Source organism: Canis lupus, chromosome 14, assembly GCF_048164855.1.
Source record: "Canis lupus baileyi chromosome 14, mCanLup2.hap1, whole genome shotgun sequence".
Taxonomy (NCBI): Eukaryota; Metazoa; Chordata; class Mammalia; order Carnivora; family Canidae; genus Canis; species Canis lupus.
Window position 1 is genome coordinate 44,811,114 of NC_132851.1, and position 16,178 is coordinate 44,827,291.

Genomic DNA, 16,178 nt, shown 5'->3' on the forward strand with positions numbered 1-16,178 from the left:
TTGTCTTTCATCTTCATTTTCAAGATAAATTAATCTTTCAGATTTGGTAATTCATTTTAATTTTGAAAGCAAATAACTTATTTGCTATTCAATGCCTAAGAATAGTTTTTTTTAATATTCACATAAGAATACTCATGTAAAGGAGAGATTATTTTAAGTTATATATATGTCAACATGGAAAAAAATGTCTACTAGGGGCAACAGTTTGGAAGAAACCAATCTCTAAATGTATTTGCATGGGAAGTATTCCATAGAAATTGGTATTTCCATTTTAAGCAAATTTAGTTACATGAGCCATTGCTAAAATAACTGTATTTGTATTGCACATGTAGCAAGATATAAAGTATCTTAAACTTTAAAATACAGTAACTAAAGATTTTGATTTTAGTCTAGCATTTTTCCAATAAAAAATGAACAGGCATCTGGGTGACTCAGTGTGTTGAGCTACCCACTTTGATTTCAGCTCAGGCTGTGATCCTGGGGTCCTGGGATTGAGCCCCACATCAGGTTCTGAACTCAGCCTGGAGTCTGCTTGTCCCTCTCCCCCTGTTCCTTCTCTTGTTTATGCATGCGTGCTCTCTCTTTCTCAAATAAATAAATAAAATCTTTTTTTAAAGTGAAAAGTATAAACAAAGGGAAACAACATGAAGATTGTAAATCAAATTAAGATATTTAGAACTTCCAAAAAAAAAAGATATTCAGAAGTCCCAATTCCTTAAAGCCCTATCACTGTCCTTTATGATTGAATTTAAGCCCATCTTCTCCTGTTTTCCAACTGAATTATCTTAGTAGTAGGATTACGTTTGTGCCTTTTCCCCCACAGATCATGATACTTGATAACTTTCTAATCCACATACTGGGTCACATTTAGCCTTTTTTCTCTCTTTAAACCATGCCACAGCCATTTATTTCTGCGTTGGTGTCCAGCCATTGGGAAGATGTATGGAAATGAAAGGAGTGGTGAACTGTCCTATTATTGCATATGGTAGAGTTTTATTTTTCTATTTAATGCAGCGTAAGGACAGTGTAACTACTCTCAATTGTTGCTAATTGTTGCTGGTATGATGTAGATCATGCTCTATTTCCTCTTTTTAATGCCAATTTTGTAGAAAGAATAATCTACACAGGCTGTCTTCACTCCTTTCCCAGTTCAATTCTAAACAGATCTATCTTTGACCTTCACTACAGTGCTAAAATTGTTCTCACATTATCTAGTTAATATAATATAGTTATGTATTTTGATGTATTCATCCTTCTGGATTTCTCTAAATAATTTAGCCTTCACTAATCAAATTCTTGCAATCATTTCTACCTTTAGGTCTATTTTGTTTTACTCTCCCAATTGTCTATCTAGTGACTCTTTTTGTTGTTATCTTTCTGTACCATAGAAATAGACATTTTCTAAAGTTCAGTTTTCAATCCTATTCTCTTTTCACTACTTTCACTTCATGGATTAATCCAATCAATCTTACGGTTTAAATTTCTATTTTAATGCAGATGACACAAATCTTTTCCTAAGAGAACCTGACCACCAGACCAGCTACTCCATTTAATAACAACATATTTACCCAGTATTAATTTTTATTACATTTTTGTGTTTTTTATTTTGGTCTAGCACCCTGACATGCTATCCTTTGAAATATCTATCAAAGATTTGTCTCAAATGTATTATTTTTACTGAAACTCTTCCTGACTCCCCAATATGGATATGATGATTATTTCTTTAGTGTGATTTCACTTTGTTTATGGCACTCATCTAACTACTTGTTTTTGCTATTATATGTCTGTTTAGTTCTCTCTGTTCAATCATATTTTTTTTCAAGGTAGGTGTCTTAGTTCATCCAGACTGCTGTAACAAAATACCATAGACTGGATGGCTTATAAACAATGGAAATTTATCTCTCACAGCTCTGGAAGCTGGAAAGTCTAAGATCAAAGGGCTAGCATGGTCATGTTCCAACAAAGGCTCACTTCTTGGTTTATAGGAGTGAGGGATCTCTCTCAAGACTCTTTTATAAGAGCCAATCCCATTCATGAAGGCTCCACCCTCACTGACCTAATTATCTCCCAAAGGCCCCAAATCTTAACACCATCATCTTTGGGGGTTATAATTTCAACGCACACATTTGGGGAAGGACATAAACATTCAGTCCATAGCAATAGACATGATATCTTAATGCTTTTGGTTTCCCTAAAGTGTTTAGGGTATAATGTCTTCACATACTGAGTAAATTAATTGAATTTTCAGCTTTCCCACTATGTTCATTTGAGGATTTCAGAAAAGTCAGTCTCATAAAATAATCTGTAATACAGTTATGGAGGAAGAAAGAAATTGGACGGTACCTAGACATGATATACTTTGGAATAAATTGGGAAAGAAGGCAAAGATGGCAAAGATGTGAATCAAGCTGAGATTGAGAAATAACTACTTTCTCCAGTCATTGGAGCATTTGTCTGCAGTTCATCCTGGCCAAGAAAGAAAAGTGATGGTGGAACTAGAAAGGAATCTGGGCATCTCAGATAGGTGGCAATAATTTGACCTCTGCAATATGTTAGAATCTTTAGGACCAAAACTTTCCTACATAAAATGTATTATATGATTACATGCCCCAGGATAGTTTAGGTTTTTACTGTTGTGCTTAAATAATTATTTTTCCCTTCTTCATTGGATCTCAACAATGTACCAGTTTGAATTATGAATTATATGATCATCTTACCTAAAATATGCAAGGCTGGGTAGTTTATCCAATGTATATCCATGTATATCTCTATGGTTGCCAATCTGTGACTTTATACAGTCACACACTTGTTATATTTCTAGCTAAGTGATTTATACTTTCAAAAATTCAAAAATACTGGCCTACTAATTATGATTTAATGGAGGACAAGAATCACTATGTTTTTCCCCATACTTGCTTAACACATTATTGATGTTTGCTCACGGTTTATTGAATTGGACCCATGTTCTAGGGAGCTGAGATATAGGAAGAGGCCGTTAAGAGAGACCGTGAAATCAAGGGCTCTCCGTTAAATCATGAATCTGATAGTTTCTCAGGTAATTTTCTTTCTAGAAAATTAAAGAGAGCTTTATACAGAATTTGAATACCTACTTAAAAGCAGATTTGCCATTAACTCATAACAATAACTATTCAATTTTGGAAAAGAATGTTTAAAGTACTGATGTTTTTCCCAACTAAGTCACATTTAAAACCCTTCAAAATAACCCTCTCCTATTATATTTGAAATATAATATCCAGGACTTATACATGCCAGAAACTGTTGTTACTTTTGCTACAGTTATTTACACACTGAAGATTGATAGAACGAAGCTACCAAGCATAGGACAAAACTGCCATGCAAAGACAAGATAAAGCACAGAAGAAGAAGATTGGTAAGACTTCACAATCTTTCTCTCTACTTTGAATAATTTTCAATATATCAAAAAATGAAATTGAAAAAAACAGATCTATTTGCTTCATTTCAACTCTTTATCACCCACCTACTTCTTAACAAGGGGGGAAAAACAGCAGCTCTTTTCCTTAAACCCAATCAGCATTACTTCTAAGATCTCATTAAATAAAAAAAGAAATGAACAGATGCCTTCATTGAGTGTACAAAACTAAAGTTACTCTGCCACCAAATCCATTAACCTCTCCAAGAGGCCCCTCTGAGGTTAATACTGATAATGCCTGTTAAACTTACATGCTGAGAAGATAAATGAAGATGAGAAGAGAGATATGATAGAAGTAGAAGAGAAAATTGGCATCTGCCTTCTAATCTGCAGCACTAGCATTGCCTAGAAAACAAACACACCATCAGTCATGCCAATCAATCCACACTACACCAGTCCCCAGCCAAAGAACAGGCAACCCTAAGACAAGGGGAACTCCAGTGATCACAGTGTAACATCAGGCTTCTTAGAGGCAATGCTGGGCAGAAAAGCCCACTTCAAGATGTGGGCCAGAATGTACAACCAACACTGCAATAGCCAATTCCAAAATGAAGTCTGACTACCATAAGTGTCCCAGTGTTTGAAATTCACTATACAGTAAAAAAAAAAAAAAAAAAAAAATTTCTGAGTAAAGGCCCAAAAGATGGCACAGGATCCAAAAACTGAAGAATGGCAGCAAAGGAATAAAGGTGAGCAGGTTAAGGGTCACAAACAGAATTCTGATTTAAGAACATTTCCTGTCACTTTTCTTTCATTGTATTTGCTCACACTTATTTTGCTCCCTCTGTTTATGCAGAGCATTGGCATGTGGATAAATGAATGAATGAAATGTTATCTAAAAGCACCGAAGACACATTGTATGAGTTTAATTCATACTTTGGCAGAATAAATGAGGTGTGTTGGCATCTTTTACTTCCCCCCTAGCCCTCACATCCTCTCCCAAATCCTTGCTCTTGGTTTCAGTCCAAAAGGGTAGCTCTATGGTTCTCTTTCTTTTCTCACCCTCCTGCTATTTTTTTTTAAGATTTTATTTATTTATTCATGAGAGACACAAAGAGAGAGAGACACAGACACAGGCAGAAGGAGAAGCAGGCTCCATGCAGGGAGCCCAACGTGGGACTTGATCCCGGGTCTCCAGGATCACACCCTCCAGGATCACACCCTCGGCTGAAGGTGGCCCTAAACCGCTGAGCAACCCAGGCTCCACCCCCCTGCCTGCTTTTTACTCAAGAAGTGACTGAGGTGGTATTGCAATTTGTATTCCTCCCAGAATTATGAACACTCGAAAAGACATGGAAGTCCTTGTTTCAGACAGTGGCTAGTGTGATATTCCACTAGGATTAAAGATTAACATCCAACCCAATCTGCTGGTACTCATGCTGGATTCCTTACAACATATTTTGAATATGCCTAGTGGCTAGTGAAGTGTATCTACTTCAGATTAACAAAGAACTATTAGACACAAAACATCTCCTAGTCCAGAACTTTCCTTTACTCTATTCTGTCCCTAACTCAATATCATAAAAATTATCTCTAATATATTCTTCTAATACTTGTATAGTTTTACCTCTTAAATTTAGATCCTTGATTGCTTCTCCCTCTGCTTACGTCTCTGCCTTTCTCTCCGTGTCTTTCATGAATAAATAAATAAAATCTTATAAAGGGGGAAGGGTACCTGGGTGGCTCAGTGTTTGAGCATCTGCCTTTGGCTCAAGTCGTGATCCCAGGGTCCAGGGATCGAGTCCCACATCAGAGTCCCTGCGAGGAGCCTGCTTCTCCTTCTGCCTGTGTCTCTGCCTCTCTCCGTGTCTCTCTCATGAATAAATAAATAAAATCTTTTAAAAAAATTAGATCCTTGATCCATTTCAAGATAATTTATTTTGTATGTTCGTATGGTGTGATGTATCACGGTACTTTTTTTCTTTGTTTTTGCATATTGATATATTGATATCTCAACTTTCCAGCACTAATTTCTGAAAAGACTCTTCTACAATGAATTACCAACTTTACCAAAAATCAGCTTTGTCCCATTGGTCTCTATGTCTGTCTTTATGTCAATACCACACTGGTTTAACTAATGTAGCTTTTAATTAAGTTTTGAAATCAGGGAGGGTAAGTCCTTCAACTTTGTTCTACTTTTTAAAACTGTTTTGGCTCTTCAGGGTTGGTTTCCACTTAAATTTTATTTAAATTTAAATTTTTACTTAAATTTAAATTTTCAGATCAAGTTAATTTTTAAATTATAAAATTGTTAAATTACGTATCAAAGTTTAGAATAGCTTTGGATTTCTGGAAAAATTACAAAGTGAGAACAGAGCATTCCTATGCACCTCACCCTCAGTTTCCCTGCTATTAACATCTAACATTATTATGGTACATTTGTCACGATTATGAACCAAGATTGACATATTATTAACTGAAGTCCATACTTCATTTGGATTTCTTCAGTTTTTCTCTCATCTCTTTTTTCCATTCCGGGATGTCATCCAGGTATCATATTACAGACATTTAGTTGTCTCCTTATGCGTCTCTTACTGTGGCGGTTTCTTCGACTTTCTTTGTTGTTGATGGCCTGAACTACTTCTGAGTACTGGTCAGGCATTTTGTAAAATGCCCCTCAATTGTGATTTATTGGATTTATCTGTGATTTCTCTGAGGGTATGGATTTAGGGAAGTAAGACCATTGAAGGGAAGTGCTATCTTCATCATGTCATACTAAGGATACATTCTATCAGTATGACGTCACTATCAATGTTAACCTTGATAACTGGCTGAGGTGCTCTTCAACTTTTTTCTATCATCACAAGTTTTCATTTTCTTCTCATCCTAAAGATTTTTCTTGGTAGCAAATACTAGTAAAATGATCTGTTTTTGCTTATCTGACAATGTATTTTTGCTTTTATCATGGGATTGTTTGCTGGATAAAGAATCTTGATGGACAATTTTTTTCTTTTAGCCCTTCAAACATGCCATCCTATTGCCTTCCTGACCTTCTTTTTCTAAAAGGGAATATGATAACATGTCCCCACGTGTAATGAGTTGTTTTACACTTGTAGCATCAGTGATATTTCCTTTGTCTTTCACTTAGCACTTTGAATATCGTGAGCAGAGATTGTACTCAAACACTTCAAATTTATAAGGCCTCCACTCTCTGCCAATGGAGCAGTATGTGGGTTGAGAGACGCATTCAAAGTTGTAGTTTGTTCTCCATCTCCCTTGTCTTTCGCATTTTGCCAGGATTTCTACAGTCTGTCTCACATGAGAAAGCTTAGGAGTGAGAGGTTATTTCACTGCTTTCTGTTTTCTTTATGTGTAAGTTCTCCTCAATAAACTTTTGGCCTGCTGATTGCCACAAACCAGAATGCAAACTTGGGCTAGCGTAGTTGCAGATTTTCTCTGTGATTCTAAGCCAAATTTTCCAGTTAAGGTAAACCTGCAGGTTTTCACTCTCCACACAAAACTGTGGTAGAGCCTGTTATCTTTAAGGTAAAGTTATAGTTCTTCTAGACTGAGTTGGGTGTGTGTTGAGGGGAAGTAGAAAAGGAAGAAGTTCTAGGCAAGAAAAGCATTGTCTTTCACCATTCATATTTGAAGGTCTTGTAATTTTTTTAAATAAACACTTCTTAATTTTTTATATGCCTCTAGTCAGTATCCAATGCCTTCAAATAGCTGGTTTTTAAACATTTTACCCATTTTATCCTAAAGGCTATGTAATAAAGACCTTTCCTGCACTTGTTTACACTTGTTTTCTACAGGAGGGAATTACCTAGCCTTCTGGAACCATTACTAAAATCCTTTAATTATTAAATTATTGAAAGTGGTTCAGTGAAACTGCTGATAAAAACAAAGTGCTATATCTAGTCATGGGGGGTGGGGAAGAGATTCAGGTGTTCAAATTCTAAGTGAAAATAGAATATTGCTAGAAACCTGTTGAAGACATATGTTTATTCTCTAAATATTCATACTTAACACTTACAAATTAATAGAAGGTTGGTGCCTCTTCTACGACCCTGATTATATCTGCAATTAAGTATGTATTTATTAATTGCAGATAAGAGTTATCAAGTTTGAGCATAGCTTGTGTATTTGTATAAACTTAAAGTTTTAGTAAGATTTTATGGTTTCTCCAAAGTCATAACTCCTAAAAATTTACCAAAATACTGCTCCCTTTACTTTAGATCTTTGTGGCTACAATGGCTCAGGGTAGCTGTATCCGTAGCCACATGGCTATGATAGAAATATCATATTTTGTCTGCTAGCCACACACACATAAAATCTCTGACATAATATTTCAGACATAAATCAAGGATAGGCTCTTACCTACAACCTATGAAATGAAAAGTATACTGATACAGCAAAATTCATGGTGACTTCCTCTTGGCGGTAATGTGTATTTCATGATCACGCTCTAATTGGCAAACTACATAATTGAGGCAAATTGAAAAAAAAATAAATCTGATGAAAAAAAGTACAATAAATAGAATAGAGATTAAAATAATCTCTCTATAGTCTGTCCAGTATAATCTGAATCCTGCTAAATATCTCTATCAGCAATTTGGAGATCTTTGGTACATTGAGGAAAATGGCACAATGTAACTGAACAGGAGAAGAAAATTTTCTTTGACACTTTCTAAGGGTTATCTCTAATTATATTAAGAAAGTGTGGCAGTATTTTATTGGAGCCAGCAGAAGAGATAAAGTTTTGCTTGAAGTCCCAATCTCTGGTCTAGGAAAGGTCTTTATTATTTAGCCTTTAGGAAAATGAAAGTGACAGATTGCAATTGTCAGTAGATACTGACTCCCTTTCTGTTCCCCTACTTTTCCTATTCCCAATAGGATAGAGAACTTATTAAACTCAGACTCCAGAATGTGAAACAAAAAGTTTCATAACCATGTGAGTGCCTTTAGCATGCCCAAGTATTGCCATGGAGATCAGAATTTGTTGAACTCGACATTATAATCTGCATTAACGTCTCCAAAAATGTTTAAATAGATGTAGTGTCAGAAAGCTGATACTTCCAGTTGTATGTCTTAAATCCTATCGTTCACCCTGATTTTTCAGTCTTCTTAAATTTAGTCTGTGGTTTCTATTTATTGCTACAGTCTAAATCAGAGAAGGTGTATGTTTCTCAATCTCATTAAAGCATCTGTGTTAATAGGTTAGCAAATAATCCTTTTAAGGATTATCACTATCCCAAATTCCCAGGATTCTAAACCAGAAATCCTTGGCATCAAAATATCCATAGTTAAACTAATACCATAGTTTAACAAAACCAGCAGTTGCTTAGGTAAAAGTTATGGGACTCTATTAAACTAAGGCTTATTTATGCTTGAGGGCATCTATCTACCTATTTATTTATTTATTTATTTATTTATTTATTTATTCTTCTCAAGCTCAATGCAACAGCCAAATCATACCCTATTCCCTATTTCTGGAGGCTTCAGTTGGAATGTCTTAGTATCCCAGTGCCTCTGAGATTAATTCTGTCAAATGCTTCCAGACATACTTTCCCAAGGTCATTGGGGTCAGACAGTTGAGCACCTAAGGAATATATGAGTAATGTACTTGACCCTGGGATACATTAACAGAGTTCACTTGGCTGTGAAGCAACTCATTAAGAATGTTTATCTTCCACTCTAATCAATATTGTGAGTCTCCTTTCTTAAAGCTTTGCTTTTGTGCTAAACTCCTTCTGCATTCAGATTAGAAAGTTTTAACATAATATTATTTTTTGAGGCTGCTGGGGCTGAAGAGGCCGACAGTTTTATTACAGAACTATAGGATGCTTTGGTTTTCAAAAGAAAAAGCATATTTAAAAGCCATTTCTAATTGGCTGACTCTGACTGTCCATTGGTCTATTTCTGTGTCTGGCTCTCTGTTCTGACAGTGTAACTGTGTCAGATTATTTTTCTTCACACGATTAGCCTTCGTTTTCATTTCCTGCTTAGATTGGTAAGTTCTGAGTCCTCACTGCTTTCTCTTGCAGTGAAAAAATATATCCGAGAGAACAAGAAACTTCTCTATTTCTTGCTGTTTTCTGTACCTGCCAATTTCTAAATGGAAAGATAGGAACTAACAATTCAAATATGTACCCAACTATAGAGCACAAGAATCCTGGGCTATATAGCATTTTAAGGCTTTAAAATATTTCCAATGACATCTTTCTAAGATTCAAGTCCAGTTAATTCATAATTTGCATTACACATCTTCAGAAAGAATTTGCTATAATTTGGATGCAAGCAGTGCTTAACACTTAAATGTTTAATTTAATGGTTCTGCAAATATTGGTCTGTTTGAATCTTAAGTGTTGATTATTTAATGACAAAGTCAGGGGGGTTATGGGAAGAGAGGAAGATTGATTACAATGGATCCTACGAAAATCTTAGAGGCTGTACTTTCATTCTAATAGCAACTTCTGAAACACCTACAGGTTCTAGCCAGTAAAAATTTTCAGAAGCACAGACACTGATTTTTAGCAAAATTAGTAGAAAATGTCCCCAAAATCTTGGGAGTCTTTCTTAATCCGTACAATATATAGGAATATTCTTTTATGTTAAGATTGAAAAATATTCTGATTGCTAATTGCCTGGAGTTGTGTGTTGCAAATGATTCTGAGGCTCCAATGAGGAAGAGTACTCCACTGGTTCTCAAAGCGTAGCCCCTGATCAGCAGCATGAGCATCAGCTGGGCACTTTTTTGAACACCTGGATGGTTCAGTCCATTATGTGGTTAAGCTCTGCCTTTGGCTCAGGGCATGATGCCAGGGTCCTGGGGTCAAGCCTGCATTGGACTCCTTGCTCAGCCGGGAGCCTGCTACTCCTCCCTATGCCTGCTGCTCCCCCTGCTTGTGTGCGCTCACTCATCCTCTTTTCATCAAATAAAATCTTTAAAAAAAAAAAAAAAGAATTGCAAATTCTCTGATGCACCTTCAGACCTCTGAGACTGGGGCCTAGCAATCTGTGTTCTAACAAGCTCACTAGGTATCATACGTGCTAAGCTTCAAAAACCAGTGCTCTAACTCATTATGTCTGCTCTGTGTTGTGTGGTGATGAACCAAAAGTCATTTATTTACCTGTCTAGATTGGATGGAATAAAAATTGTGTGACACAGTAAATAATCTCTAAGCTATTAAAGTTGTAAAAATCATGAACTGTTTCATCATCATGAACTTTCCATTGGGATAATCAGTGGATTTAAAATGAAATAAAAAGCTAAAGTAATGACTAGTGAACAACTATGGTGAGAACATTTACTCTTGTATGCCCTGAATCTCTTTCCTTTTTAGAACACATCTTCCTTACTCCACGATTCTGCTGAGGCTGTCATTTTTGTGTCATTTTGCCTGTTATAAAAATTGATACCAGGAATGGAGAATCCAAAGAGATAAACCACGAAACATGGCAAGTTGAGGTCATATGGAGCTCCATTTTCCTGCCTGAAATTTAATAAATCCTTAAGTGGTAGCAAAACTCTGCTAAATGTTTTATCTATTATATAAGATTCAAACTCTGTGTCCATTAATGCTAGCACATCTGGGGACTTGGCAGAAATACATGAGTATTAGGGTGCACTGTTAACTTCTTGTGGACATCACAAAGATTTTAGGAGAATTTTATTTAAGCTGGAAACTTTGAAACAGAGAGTAGCACATGGCCTTGTTATGTAAGGTAATTGCCTTCCTAGAGTGAGTCACATCTGGTGGGGGGGGGGCAGTCAGGTAGTCCCATGTTTTGTGGGAATCTCCATTTCCAGTAAAGGTTAGTGCAAGCAAAGCCCAGGGCGTGCAAATGTATAGGAGATAGAATTGGCAACGCTCAGAAGGCTTATTTTCCCAGATTTCTGCACGGCTCCTCCCCTCAAATGCCACCTTCTCAGGCCCACTTAGACTGCCCATTTAAAATTTCCATCAGCCCTGTACCTTCCCTTCACTCCTGCTCCCACTTAGCCTGCTCCATTATTTTCCATATCACCTATCCCCTTCTAACTCCCAATAAAATCCTAAATTACCCACGAGAGGGAAATATTAGCAGGAAATCAGTGTTCACAAGTTGAATTATGAACTAGCTTTGACCTTCCCCATATGTATCCAAACTTGTATCTGCAGAGAGTAGGGTAGTGATCATTGTAATGGCAACTGTTAATCACAATAAGCGCAACAATGATGGTATAATAATTATGCATGCAAACATAAAACATATTAGTGGTGTTGTGTTAATAGTTAACCTAGTTTCATGGCTGAAAGATCAAGGAGAATAAAAGAAAGCGAAAGAGAGACCTGCATATATTGAGTGTCTGCAGATTGGCTTTCATGTAACTGCATTTGTATGGAATGAAATGGGCTGAAGATTCAGTGGACTGGCTAACAACTGACCATAGGGTCTTTGCTTGAACAAAATCAAGGGCAGCCTTGGTGATTTGATAAGATTTTCTTGCTCATTAGGTCTTAGATATAACAACTAATTAGAGAGAACCATATCTCTGCTAAAGCCTTTGGCAATGGAAAGAATTTCACCTCAGCTACACCAAATCAGCTAACTTGTAAATTAAACATCTTCATTTCAAATTCAAGTATGTCTCAACCTTGCCTGAAAACAATTGGTCAAGGGAACATATGGCAAAATGAGAGATCTAGTCAAGTCTTAGACTCCAGCAAGAGGACTCAAAAAGAACATTACCTGGAGATACTTGATCCATTTCCACACTATTTATTCTCATGACAATTAGATTTCTCTGTCCAGTTGTACCTATGAACCTAAGCTTTTCTTTCTAGGTTTTCTCAATTATAAAACGATTTTGTTTTTATTTCACATAACCTCTTACTTTTGTCTCTTCAATAGTCCATTTGCTTTAATCCATAATTTCCTTTACTGGATTTGCCTTTTTGTTCAATTTATATACATCTTGTTCACAGCCTGATGCACTCCTTGGTAACTCACCTCCTCAGCTTAGCATCCTCCCACCCTGTAATTGCTGGCAGTGATTAGCCCCGTAGGAAACCCTGTTAGATGAAATGAGTCTGTGCCATTCTCCTACCTACCTCCATGGCCTTAAAAACATTTATCTTTTAAATTAGACACCAAATATGATCTTTCCATCATTATTCATATTAAATATAAAGGCTGTCAGGCTGTTAGGTAGGTAGGTAAACACAAATAAAATCACATGTAAAATACATATATAAGGGCACCTGGGTGGCCCAGTTGGTTAAGCATCTGCCTTCAGTTCAGGTCAAGATCCCAGAGTCCTGGGATCCATTGAGCCCTGTGCCAGGTTCCCTGCTCAGCTCCTCGGCCCCTCCCAGCTCATGTTCTCTTAGTCTAGCAGAGACAGAGGCAAACGCGTGGCTCCAAAGGACTCATTAGTGTTTTTGCTGGCAATGCGCTTTTAAGAATAGTAGTCAGAGTTTATAGTGGACCCATTATGATCCTAATCCACACAGACCAATTGGAGTCAATATTGCTTCATGTATTACCATCAAAAGTGTGGTTGTCTCACATCCTGCCACAATGCAGAAATTAAAAAAAGGAGGATGAGGTGGAAATGAGCCAGGTTAAGAATTTGAAATAAATAATGAAATACCTTTTACTTGATAGAGTGAAAACTACAATTATTGAAGAGGAGGGGAAAATGTTACCCCATTTTCTGATTCTCTGCATTAATAAATCTGTACTTTAAAAAAGACAGAAAAATAAATAAATAAATAAAAATTAAAAAGACAGAAATATGGGCAGCCCAGGTGGCTTAGCAGTTTAGCGCCACCTTCAGCCCAGGGTATGATCCTGGAGACCGGGGATCGAGTCCCATGTCGGGCTCCCTGCATGGAGCCTGCTTCTCCCTCGCCTATGACTTTGCCTCTCTCTCTCTTTCTCTCTCTCCCCCTGTCTCTCTCTCTCTCTCTGTGTGTCTCTCATGAATAAATACAATCTTTAAAAAATAAAAATAAAAAATAAAAAATTAATAAAAAATTAAAAACAATAATTTAAAAAATTAAAAAGAAATAAATTAGCAGCTGCCAGAAATCTAAAGAGTACTCAAGTGTTTTCTTTCTTTCTTTTTTTTTTTTACAGCATCTCTATTTACCAATAAGTTACCTGAAATTATATCGGATTTTCCTTCCCTTTATTCCTTATTATGTTTGTAACATATTATACATCATATTTTCCAAGTCCAAACTCAATTTACACTTATTTTCCTTTATTATTCTATATCTATAACCAGGATATATTGTCATGAGTTGATCCCTACAATCTCAGAGGCTTTAAATACTATCTTTACACTGATTAATCCAAAATTTATACCTACCATTCCTTGAGACATCAGTCACACACACACACACACACACGTTTATCACTTATTCAACATCTGTATTTAGAAATTGAATAGGCACCACAAAGTTCACACGTTCCAAGCTGAATTGATGGTTTTGCCTCCCATACCTGCTGTACTTCCGTCAGCAAATGGCATCACTCTTCTCTTAGTCACTCAGACCAATAATTTCCTTCTTCTCACAGCAGATCCAGGTCACAGCAAGTCCTACTGATCCTATTGGTTTTACATACAAAATGTATCCCCCCTCATCGGCTACTCCCTTAGTTCAAATCACAATAAATTCTGACCCCTAACCGGTCCCCTTTGCTTCCACTCTTTCCTCTTTTATATTCTGTTCTCTGAATCCACTGGAGAGTTTTCAGAGTGCAAATCAAATTAGGCACTTCCTGCTAGTAGGCCTACACTGACTTTCTATCACACTCAAGTCAGAGCCCTTATGATAGTCATCAGAGTCTAGATAGCTCTCCAATTTCACCTTTTATCCCTCACACTCACCGTGTTTCAATCATCCTGGCCCCTATGCTTTTCCTCGGACACGTGCATGCTCCCGTCTCAGGACCTTTGTCTTGGTGGTTACTACTGCGCGGAACATTCTTCTAGTATCAGTGTGGTTCACTCACCTAATTTGTTTTTGCAAATGCTACTCCCTCACAAAGGCCTTTCCTGACCATCCCATCTAAAATGGAACCTTGTCACTCTTTATCCTTATTTTAAAATATAGGTATATTAATAATAAAAAAAATTAGGCATAGTTAGGCCAACAGATCAGAAGACTACTGCCAGTGAAAAAATAGTTTATTACTCATAAATCCCAAATGAAGGCATACCACAGCACGAGAGGCCAAACGGAGAAGCATCAGATTGGGTCAAGAGACAAAGAGAAAGGGTTGGGGAGCGGGGTGGCTGCCATCAAGAAACTTAACTGTGATTTCCTTGGAAAGGTAAACAGATGAAGCAGATTTAGGATTGGCTACTTTGAATAATTTTACAAGCATCTGTGGCATTGGGGCTGTTTTTAGTTGTCTGACACCTGGCTCAGGTGTGATTTAGGGGAGACTGGGGGTCCAGAATATGAAGAGGAAGTGGTTGAGGTAGGGGTCTGCATTGGTTAGTTTGTATTTAAACACCACAGTCTGGCAAGCTGTTTACTCTCTCTAGAAACTGGCTAACCCTGGGAGGGGCAGCCCCTCTGGAGTCAAGAAGTCCCAGATGTCACAACCTCAGAACACAGAAAATAAATGACATAATATTATCTTCATGCCTAGCTTTATCTTCTTCATATCATCTCTCACTATCTGATCTTATGTCATAGATTATTTTGCTTATTCCATATGTATCCTTCCATAATATAAGTTTTATTAAAGACATTTTTGTTTTATTCACTGTCATTCTCTCAATATTAGAACAGTGCCAGGCACAGAGTAAATAAATGCTCAATAAATCATTTTAATTAATTGATAAATAAATAGATGAAAGGTGTACATCAGTGGTTTTCAACCAGGAGTGATTTTGCTCCCCTGGGGCATCTGGCAATGTCTGGAAGTACTTGTGATCGTCACACTGGGGGCCGAGGAATGTTACTGGCATCCAGGGGATAGAGGCCAGGTATGCTGCTAAACAGTCTACAATGCAAAGACAGCCCCCCCTAAAAATAGAACTATCTGCCCCAAATGTCATTAGTGTCATGGCTGAAAAATTCTGCTGTACATAAACCATATTGCTTTGATGGAACTCAAAAATGTATACATTTTTTAAAACATAGGAATAACTAACAGAAGTTAATGATTATAAGTCATAGGTATAATTAATTTAGAACCAAGCTTTTTCAATTATAATTTTTAATATATTTCTATTAGATAAAAATAATCACCAACTGTGATTACTACTTATTATGTTTCAATAAATGTTAAACCATGAAAAACAATGTATTTGTTGAGTATTTCTTTTTTTGTTATTATTTTATTATTTATATTCTACGTCCTAAATATACAAACAAAAAATTACTTACAAAAACAGGAGAAGTTACAATAGCACTTATAAAAAGGATAGTAATAAATGATTGTGATCCCATGAAAACATCCATACAAAATAAAATGTCAGGGTTGTTTTGGTTTTTTTAAGATTTTAATCATTTCTTCATGAGAGACACACAGAGAGAGACAGAGACACAGGCAGCGGGAGAAGGGAACCTGATGTGGGACTCGATCCCAGGACCCCAGGATCAGGACCTGAACCAAAGGCAGGCGCTCAACCACTGAGCCACCCACATGCTCAAAAATGCCAAGGTTTGAATAATTTTTATAATTAATAATATTATCTTGATTCAATAGTGATTAATATCAATCGTATCTTCCATGTTCTGGGTGCCTTCCCAAGTGTTCTGCAGGCCTTATTCAC